This window comes from Atta cephalotes, assembly GCF_000143395.1.
Source record: "Atta cephalotes unplaced genomic scaffold scaffold00043, whole genome shotgun sequence".
Classification (NCBI taxonomy): Eukaryota; Metazoa; Arthropoda; class Insecta; order Hymenoptera; family Formicidae; genus Atta; species Atta cephalotes.
Genome location: NW_012130107.1, coordinates 2,172,742 through 2,183,702, shown reverse-complemented (window position 1 = coordinate 2,183,702; position 10,961 = coordinate 2,172,742). Strand labels below are relative to the sequence as shown.

General features: G+C 38.2%; 1 protein-coding gene across 1 annotated transcript in view; it reads left to right on the top strand.

Moving 5' to 3' along the window:
* Positions 1–10,961, top strand: part of LOC105622348 — a 26,596-nt gene that overhangs the window by 1,435 nt on the left and 14,200 nt on the right. The gene's annotated exons all lie outside the window — the stretch shown is intronic.

Genomic DNA, 10,961 nt, shown 5'->3' with positions numbered 1-10,961 from the left:
TATATATATATATATATATATATATATATATATATATATATATATATATATATATATAGATTATTTATGCGTTTAATAATTTAATTACGCTTTTCTTTGTAAAAGAAATCTTACTCGCGACAATACATTCGATCATTTCAAAAAACCAGAACCAGTTCATTCCAAACGCAGTATCTTTCTGCTCGGTGCAGAACAAACCATGACACTGATGACACCGATGAGAATGCAGTGAGATACAGCACAATTTATTTCCATTTTCCGTATGGTGTAAGTGGACACAAGTGCACGCAAGTACACAAATACACGCAAATATACAAGTGCATACAAGTACGCACACGAATTCGTCGCGGTAGATCGGACCCGCGAGATATCAGCTCCAGGTTCCGCGGTCTGGTCTTGAGCGCATCGCGCATGAGTTATTGCGAGATCGGAACGTGCGAAATTCAATAACGCTATTTCACCAGCGCGGTAAAAAAAAAGGGGGGAAGGACAAAAGAGGACAAGAGGGTGGTACACAATTGTGGATTGAATTATCAGCATTAAATTCCGCGTTTTATGCATGCGACTGTTTGCCTTCTCTGTCAACGTTGCCGGATGGAGACATTATAAATGTTAATTGCATGAATTGCACAGTTATCGCGCGCGACGTTGTTATTTTTTCCTCTTTCCTTATAAATCTTTTTTTCTTTCTCTCTCATATACCTCTCTCTCGCTCCCCGCAGTTCTTCTCATCTCTTGCAGCGTCGTCCCCGATTTTACATCTTCTTTCTACCCGCGCCCCTGCTATCCCATTTCCTCTCTCTCCCATGACACACCCTTTCCCCTTCGCGCAGAACGCATGAGACTGCATTTGCATCTCAATCTCGCCGTTGATTTAGCAGTCGTCCAGGGCCATCACTCTTGCCGCGGGAAAGGTCGACTTTAGTATTTTTAGATTAGCTGGTCGCGATATATGCAGCTCCTCGCGCAGCACTTTTTCGGGGAGCGTGGAGTGGGATGAGACCTTTCGTCTTTCCTTTTTGGCGCAAGAAAGAGAGTCGCGTACGTACGAGCGTCTTTAAATTGTAGACAGGCCAGGGAGAAACCAGGAAAACGGTCGCGAAGGAGGTCGACTTTTGTCCTTGAAATGAGCAAATGGACGGGGGATGTGTCACACAGGTCAGTGACCCCTTTTTCTCAGCACTCATGCGGCACTCGCACTCTCGAAAACGAGTTGTCATCCGTGTCGTAACTCGTGGAAGTCGAATTTGCGTGCTGCTTACATGGTTGGGTCCCGTTAAAAATACGAGTCGCTTTATATGTTATACAACAAGAAGTACAGAAGTGAACATGGATTTCTTTTGTAATAAAAAAATTAGCGTTTAAAATAAAATTTTAATTTTAATTTTTAATTAATTAACAACAATTAAATTGAATCTTAAACAATAAACATAAGAAAACACAATTATTATTGAATGATTTGATACATAAGTTCGATATAAGGATCACGACAGAATAATTTTTAAGTTCCATATTTTATCGAGATTTATGGTCTAGCATAAGGGCGTAAAAACGTCGAAATTCTCGCAGCGTCTCTTTATTTACGAAAGGGCAGCGACACCATGGGTCACACAATAAAACGGCGTTTATTACGGCATAGCTCCCGCATTGCGCCCGTGCTGGAGCATCGGTCGGATACTATATCATCTTACAAGTTAACTTTTATGACGGCCCACCTGCCGCCATCTTGGAATACGTAAATAAGCTCTATCTTGATCTTAATGCACTCGCGATTTCACTGCAACCAGCAGTTGCGACAATCGTGGCTGCACCAGAAAGTACAATGCGATCACTGTACGAAACTGAGAAATTAACCGGAAGTTAAATCGATGCTTAAGCCAATAAAAAATTAATCTTTAATTTTCTTTAATCTACAAAAATATTTTTACTTAAAAAGTTTTCATAACTTTTTTATATACTATATTTATATACTATATTTAATAAAACAATTGATTGAAAATTTTCATCTTCAACCACTTTAGAATAAGTAATTTATTGTTAGAATAATTTTTGTATAATAATTTCAATGGAATAATAATTACGTACTTAATAAAAAAATTAATTTAAGAAAATAAAATTTTTCAATTAATTTTTTTATTAATACATAGTTTATCACTCCATTAAAATTATTACAAAAATTATTCTAAAATACTTAAATATACAAAACGACTTTAGGAGCAGTTATAAAAAGTAAATGAACGGGTACAAAAATAAACGGGCATAAATGCATAACAGCGTATTTACGTACAAGGATGTCGATTTAACTTGTATGTTGACAGCCACTTGCTTAACGTATATAGAGGCGGGTGCATCTAGAATGCAGGCTGTGCAGTTGCACCATCGACACTCGGCACGACTTCCGGCAGGAGGAACGGAAGTTGTCATCGTTAGAGGCGCGTGCCAGCCACGCGACCATCATTCGCGTCTATATTCGTTTTACCTCGAACCGGGGAGCCTCGACAATTGACGTTAACGGGACGATCGTGATGAAATGATAATTGCGCTACCAATCCCAATTCACGATCGTGTCCAGTGAAAAGTAATCGGGGGCATACAAAATAAAGTCATCTTGGCTTCACTTATTCATCAAAATTGTTTGAGTGAGGTAGAAAAAAATCTTTTTTAAAGTATATTATAAGATATAATTTGCAAGAATATATTAACTGATGAATGCATAAAAAAATATTTACATGCATAACAATAATATTGTCAATTATTAATCTGATTCAATATCGCGTTTGTTAACTCTGACAGTGCACTCTAAAGACATGTAATAATAGAGCAACGTTCGAGATAGTAACAATAATTTAATACCATCTTTATCATGAAGATTGATAAGCACGCGAATCTCAGCAGCACATAGTATAATCGAGCTATAATAATAATGTAGCTAGGAGAATGGCTGTACGTACTACGAAATAATAATAGCCGCGTAGAGTGCGGATAATAAGGAAGCGGATAAATTATTTTCGAATTACACGGTTAGCGCTAATGCGCTGATCGTGCCGATTGGTAGCTTCCTTAGCGATGTTGCGTACTCGTGCTGTCGTATTCCAAGAGCGTTTATCATAAATTCTAACGAAATCTGACAGATGTAGAAATGCGATGTGCAGCCAAGGTGTTACCTGTTAGAGCGTTATACGATGCGCGCACGCATAAACAATGCATATATATCTGCTAAGGAGAGTCAATAATTACGAATGTCAACCGTTATCTTAGAAATCGTGCGGGTAGATGTCTTGCATAGCGCAACGACGTGCGACCTGCGTACACCTGCGCCGTTGTGCGCGTGCCGATGCACTCGCTCTCGCAGTCATCGCACGCAGTCGTGCAAACACGCGCGCACGCACACGGAAACGCGTGTCCGCGGTTTCGTTTCCACGACGAAGCCACGAAACGTACGTTGTTCCGAAACAATAGTTGCCATGGTGAAAGGTACCGGCAACACACACCCGCGCGACACCTGATTTCAACGAGGCCCCAGCGGGCACCGCCACGAAAAAGGGAACAAAGGGAGCGCGCGAGACCTCTTGACCTCGCCCGCGAGAAAAGGGAGCTGTTGCTCCACTTTTCAAAACGTTTCATGACGACTCTTTGTCGAGCTTCGTTCGTGAGGCAACCATTTCGCGTCGCCGCTTGGGAATTTAAGATGAAAGCGACGTCACGGCGACTCAATCTCGCCGAGACGACGAATTGTGCTGGATTCTTTAGCGTTTTGATGTCACGCGATATCTTTACGACGCAACAGTACTTTGCTTCCATTCACTTTGAAAAAAAATTAAGAACTAAATTCTCAGTTTTCTCTTTTTTTTTGTCAAAATTAGAAATTTCTTAATTTTTAAATAATCGTTATTAGTTTACAAAATCAATTAAGTAATAAATCATATTAATTCAGATAATTTTCCCGAGATGTAAAAACTTCAATAATAATATCATATATACTAATCGTATATACTAATATAAATAATGTTTGTTTATAAATAATGTTAATTATACAGTACTTTGCTTCACTTAAAAAAATACAAGAAAAATAGATTCTTTTCTCTCCTTTTTTATTGAAAGTAGAAATTTCTTAATTTTTAAGTAATCATTCAAAAAATTGATTAAGTAAGTATTCTATAAAGACATTAAAACTGCAATAATATCACATATGTATTGATGTACGTAACGATTAAGTCATGAATACGTAATGCAATTTAACTCGCTCCATAAAAAGGGGAATCTAAAAAATAACATCCATCTGCAGATCGCGTCGACTGTATGATAATAACGAGCGGATGTGATAATGCGCACTGTACACGAATTAATTTTATTGTTTGACTTCGAGCGATGACTTTTGTATGCTTATCCCACGAGGGCTCCTCTGTTTGAGGACCTTCCTGCTACCTGCCAACAACGGCAGTTCAACGTGTCTCATTACGTTTTCTTTTTTATAACGGCGATACGGGTAGTGTATTACTTACACATTTATCTTTCGCCGTTGAATAAGACTGATATTAACCGCATTTCCGCTCGGAGCAAGTAGCAAAAAATAAACTGTAAAAAAGACGAGAAAAGAATACAAGATCAATTCTTGATGCGCAAATCCACGCCGTTCCGTTATGCTCAGCATCTTCAGAACACCTCCGTAAACCCCACCCCGACTGATGTCGGCCGTCGATACATTCGAAATATCGGTACCGTGACGCGCGCAACCGCCATAATCCTTCTACATTTAACATCCGAACGCGTGGGTATCAACATGCAACCCGGTGACGATTTACATTTGCGATTTTCACCCTCCGGCAAAAATGCCGGCCGACAATACCGTCATGATATCGCCAGGATCTGGCTGTATGAAAAACGTCTTGCGTTTATGCAGCCTCCTACAGTTCACCGACAACTATTTATAACCATCCGCATTTTCTACAATGTTCACGCAATGTGCTAATTCTTCATACAGAAAGCAACATGTATTTAATATTATATAAAGCGATATTACTGATGAGTGTGATAAAAATTATGATTGTTATTATATAAACGCTATATAATATCCCGAAAGTAATTAGAAATGAGAGAAATGTAAGAAATCAGAATAAGAAATTCAGAAAATAAATAAGACAATCAGAAAACTGCGCGGTTATAATGAAGTCATAATGTGCATTAAATTGTAGTCAAGATGTGCATTAATATACGCATGGATACATTCACAGGATATTTCCTGAAAACCTGCTTCGAGGTGGTGGTTTAAGGTGCACCACCACCTGCAGCCATTACCAAGAGGTGGGTACCTGCGGGGTAGTAAGGCGGCGCAGTCGAGCATGATTCCTTCACATATGTTTATGGAACACCAGCGGTCAAAAATGCGTGCCGCAGGAGGACTCGTTGCTGACGGAGGGGCCCTCCACGGAGGACCTGCAAGCTCCTGGAATCACGCAAGCATGAATCCGCTAAAGGAGCTCCTGCACCTGCAGCCCCCAAGACGGGCGCAGCACCTATATTAACCGTGCGTGAATCCTCGGCATATGACGCCGGACAACCCTTCGCTTTATCCTTTCGTCAATTTAAAATAGTTCTTTGCAAGTCTCAAAAAGGATTATTTTGATGTCACAACTTCCTAAATAAAATCATCATTTATCTTATATAACAATATCGTGTTGTATATTAATTTAAATATTCAATTTTTTTATCTTTTCACAGACTTTATGACTCATTAATTTAAGAGGAATTAAAATATTTCGATTAAGTACGAAATTATAAACTGCTCATAGAAAATTGTAGTAATATTAAAGTTTAAGATTTTATTCTGCATTTTTTTGCGACTGATACAATTCTTTATTATGATTTATAAAATTTGATGCAAAGATGTCTGTCCGAATTCTGATGTTCTTGCAAATTTATGGATATGCGAAATAATAAAGAGGATACCTCCAGCAGCAGGTCTTGGGGGTCAGTCGGCCATGTCTCCACCCTGCAGGGTGTTCACGAAAGTGGTGATGGCGTGCACTCACAAGACCGTGACAGACAGGTGACACGCGCCGGCCACGCGCGCCCGTTACGCCATGCAGGCGTTTGTACATGCACGGAAGGTCAATTTGAGAATAAACAGTTGGAAAATGGGCAAACATTGGCAGAACACTTATGCATTGACGTTGCCTTCTTTTGTGCACTTTATTCTCGCGTGATGTATCGATGTAACGCTCTGATCAAAACGTGTCTCTCTATTACTTCATTATGTCATGTGTTTAAGCTTGTAATTTAAATAGTAATACGTTAAATGGATGCGATATTGAATTACAAACATTTCAGCTATCAAACAATATGCTTTTAATACATATCAAATTAAATATGTTTAAGATTCATTTATCGTAATGACACGTAAAAAAAATACTTGCCATTGTCAGTAAAAAAGATTATAAAAGTAGAATTATGCTGTGTAATTTTCTAGAAATAAAAAATGCATACAGTTGTAATTGAAAATTAATTAAACAATTTTTTTACAAACTATTGAGATATCAAATAATTTTATATAATTCTTGACTTCCAGATTTTCTTCATATCTGTAATACTTTTTCACATTTAAATATTAAATCATAAGTAGAGTTTATAATTTTTCATGAAAAAAGAAACAAATTTAATCTTTTCGATACATATTTCTATCTCTTTATATACAAAATTTAAATTTATTTATGGCGACAAAATTGCGAGACTCAATCTTGCTAAAGAGCTTCCCAAAGATGTTCTTAGAGACGATGTACTTAAAGTAATTCACGAACAGGTTTACATACTTTTATCGTGTAATCGTAGACGAGCGAATCGTGTGCGGTGATCGAGGGCAGGATTACGCCCTCCGGCGAACGGAAGTATCGAGATATGGCGCGATAACGTAAGGCTCCAGATCGGTCCTCCGTGATGCTGAGAACCTTAGCCGGTTTAGCTGGCTAACGGATAATTGCTGGAACGCGACTTATGTTAGATTGCTTAGCATCTCATATGATTACTATGCACGTAAACTAGACAAAGATTATAGCCGAAGAAATATTTCTTTTCGTGTCACAAAGTTGGAAAAATTTATTGTTACATATAAAACATTATGTTATTAAACATATTAAAGTAAAAATATAGATCTGCTATTAAGTAGATATTACTATAGGTATTTTAAAAAATGTATAAAAATATTTTTTAATTGTATATCAAAATATATAATAGATAGATATATAATAGATAGATATTCCAAAAGTTTGATCAAGCCAACGATCAACGACTAGCTTATTGACCAAAGGGTCAAAGAGTTCGTCGGCAGTGCTTTCGTGGAGAATGAATCGTCCTATAACGGTTACCGTAACGTTGTTCTACCATGAATCGTGAGTTAGAATTAGATGATAGGTATCGTTGTTCTTCGATCTCGTTCAAACGTTGAGTGCCCTTCTGCCGAGTCATTCATGTGAATAATTGACCACTGATTGTAGTCTCCAAACGAGATCGAGGATGCGACAGTACACGAAACGTATTGATCATTGTCAAATTAATCCCGCTAGATAGTCGAGATGGACTATCTCGATGATCTTTCCAGAGTCAATATTCGCAGCTCTATTGTACCTTCCGAATAATCCGTCTTCGGTTTTATTATACGGCAATCTTTTTGAATAGTTGTGATAAAGTGAATAAATTAATTTTTCAAATACGATTTACAATGTGTTTCATAACGGATCATAAATAACAGTCGAAGCTATGCGCAGTCAAGTAATAAACGCTATTCTTACGCAGTTTTAATCTGCACACCGTGAGCTATTATCTCGTTATATGGCATTATAATCACCTGCTATAATTTAATCCTGCAGTTGCTCTGGCCTCGCATATGTACGCTCGCCGGGCGTGCCGTAAAACACGCGGTGGATATAGAGAGTTTCCGTAAAGCTGTAACCAAACAATACGAAGGCCCGCTTTCACGCGTTCCTCCCGCGTCAATCCGTCTCATGATCTCGCGCAGGGCGATAAACATATTCGCCTCTCTCGCAGCGCGCGAGATATCCGCGAGACGTCTGCGCTTAACGGCGGATAAAGCGTGACGGCGTGCTCGCGGCCATATAAACCTCGGTAGTAGGTACCCGGCTGGATATCCATAAATCTATTTGATAGTAGAAAGTCCTTCCATTATTCTCTCCACTCCACGGACTTATCCGCTTGACTCTCCGACACGCGGACCACGCTCGATACGTAACTCCTGCGAGGCAATAAAGGTACCGGTATGACAGTATGTGTTATCGTAGGACGAAGGCTGAAGATATCCCCTTCTCGAAGGATACGTGACAAAAGACACGCACAAAGATTTACAGGCACAATTCGAGAATATTCGAATTAATATCAAGTAATTACTTTCTAAATCGTCTTATTTCTACAGAAATTTCACGCTATTTGTTATTAAATTAATGTTATCTCGATAAAAGTATAAAATGATTATTATGTAATTACATAATTATTTGCAGAGTAAAATTAATATTTAATTGCCTTAAGAATAAATAATTAATTAATCAGATCCACAGCTAATTTGTTTGCTGCCACGCGCATCAATTACGGTAATATCTTATATACCCCGAGATATTTCTGTGACGATAAACCGGCGTCATAGCAGCGAAGATATCGCAAAAATGCCTGCATTAAAATCCCATTTCGTAACGTTATAGGCAATAAAGCGACTTTATTCCGGCAGAACGGCATCTCCGTCAATACGAGATCGCCGCCGGAGAAAGCACTAATTAAAAAGAAAAGCATCCGGCGTGACAGCGCGGTTGGTCCGTCTGTCGACGACAGAACATGGACGATTGCATTATGCAGCTAACGCGTCTTGTCGCAGCAAACATTAAACCATTTATGGGTTTAATACCACCGTAATTCACAACATTGTCCGTCCGCATTATTTACAGCTCGCTTCGTTATGTGCCTGTCTCGCTACTCGCGATTCGCCACCGTCCCTCCTCTCGGTACTGTGCTCTACATCGAAAGTGATCTCTATATGGAAAGAAGAAAGGGCAAGATTTTTGATAGACACGAAGAGAGGCTTGTCATACAGGAACTATCGAATTTCCTTGTGCTTTTGAACGATCACATATCACGTGTGTATGACAATGTCGGACAATGCGAAATGACACTGGCCAGTGTGACGATCGTTAAGTGAACGTAAGGCATAATTTAGGGCCGATATATGGACATTGACAATAGGGTGGGCTACTAATTGGATCGTAAAGCGACAAGCGAAAAATTTGTCACTATTAGTGTACGCCCTATGTATGACTAATACATAAGTGAAAATCAAGGCTGCTTGTTTCACGGTGTTTTATTAGAATAATAGACATGTGCCAACTGCACAATGTTAAAGGAATGTTGCTATAAAGAAATAGCTTTCTGCAAAGAGAAATATGTGCTCTAATTGGAAATCTATAAAACAATAATATAAGAATATACACAATTTCATTTGTATTATTTCTAAATTATATATCAACTTTTTTTACAAATCATTTGAAATTTCTATCTACTGATATTATTGCAGTTATCTTGGATTGTGACATCAGAAGCGAAAAAAACATTAAACAAATTTTTGCAAATTATGATAAAATAAAATGTAAATTTTTAATAAGACATTTATACTCGATAGAATAGATTTGTAAAATACACAGATAGCTTGTGTTTCAGTTAATCAATAAATAACCATATATTTGAAATTGAATTATGCTTAATCAGAAAACGAAATGATTTATATTCGACTGTCGAATTGAGATAAATATTTATCTCAAGGTTTATTCTTTTATTCTATCAAATGCAAATATTGTTTATTAAAAAATATTCTATTTTATAATATAAATTTTTTTTGCGAAATTATTTTCATTACGAGAGATATTTTCATTGCGAGAGTATTTTCTCACTTCTGACTTTCGTCATTAATCTGAAAATTTGTAACGAGTGGTTAGAAGAGTGATACCTTAACGCAATTATAAAGCAGTGATGAAAGAAAGCAAGATTAAATTCTCAACAATAATCGAATTGTGCAAGAATAAACCAATCAATAGCATTTCTTCTCTATTCAAGTCTTCAGTAATATCAATCATTCGACGCAAGCAAAATTGAATATTTTAATAAATTAATGACAGCACTAGCATTGTCCCACTGTCGTTTAACGGTAAAATAATTACGAGAGTGGTAGCAGCGCAGTCTGTGATTTCTGGCGAAGGAGAGACAGGCTTTGCGTGTCGCACGCGCGGGCACGAGCGTGTGTGCGCTGTACACGTCTACTTTAATACCGACCCGGCATCATCGCGAGGAAAAGAGATACGAAGCTCGCGGGCGGCCTTATGCAAAGCCAATATGGCGGGCGTGTCTGCGATGATTGAGCGAAGCGGGCAACGTGCACCGCGGCGATTCGACCGACCGACCGACCTCGTATTTCGTATTCATAGAATTGCCTGGGAACCGGGAACAGACTACGTTCATTCCTCTCGTCTCCCTGCGCACGAACGCGCGGGACCTTTCGAGCCCTGCTGCCTCGGGCCCTTCTTGCTGGGCCCCGTCGCTCTCTCCGGTCCGTTTTATTCGGATCCTGCGACCGCGCGTTTTGTATTCCTAAGCTCCTTTTGAGTTCCCGTTATTCCGTTTGATTTTCATCTCATGTCAAATTAACCTTTTTAAAGAAAAGTAAAAAAGGATATGCAAATATAGTGCTAATAGCGTTTCTCCGAACGTGAACACGTTGAAAGAATGTCGTCAATTAATTATGGATTTTGATATTTGATTGTGAAAAAAAAGATAAAAAAAGGATAATTGATTTAGACAAAGACCTTTTAATATTATCAATATTTTACGTAATATTTAGCAGAGTTTCTCTCTCATAAAGAATTAAAATAAAAATTATGTTAAAAAAAATAATAAATTCCATAACGATATTACAATAT